Source organism: Elephantulus edwardii, unplaced genomic scaffold (genome assembly GCF_000299155.1).
Source record: "Elephantulus edwardii isolate Elephantulus edwardi_28Jun2011 unplaced genomic scaffold, EleEdw1.0 scaffold00221, whole genome shotgun sequence".
Lineage (NCBI taxonomy): Eukaryota > Metazoa > Chordata > Mammalia > Macroscelidea > Macroscelididae > Elephantulus > Elephantulus edwardii.
Genome location: NW_006399971.1, coordinates 4,704,546 through 4,704,786, shown reverse-complemented (window position 1 = coordinate 4,704,786; position 241 = coordinate 4,704,546).

The window sequence follows — 241 nt, the reverse complement described above, 5'->3', positions numbered from 1 at the left end:
TCCCTCTTATGCTATCCTTGAGGTCAGAGACCCCGTACAGGCACGGACGACCCATTTTGTCACACAGGCGTCGTGGCCAGAGAGGACAGCGAGGCGGGTGTGGCAGTGAGTAAGTTGTTGGTCGTACTTATTCAATCATGTAATGTCTGGCATCATTTCTGTCACCAGGACATGTTTTCCAGCCACCAACCCTTTCTTGTTCTCAACTTAGCAGTCTAATCATCAGCAATTACAAATACAT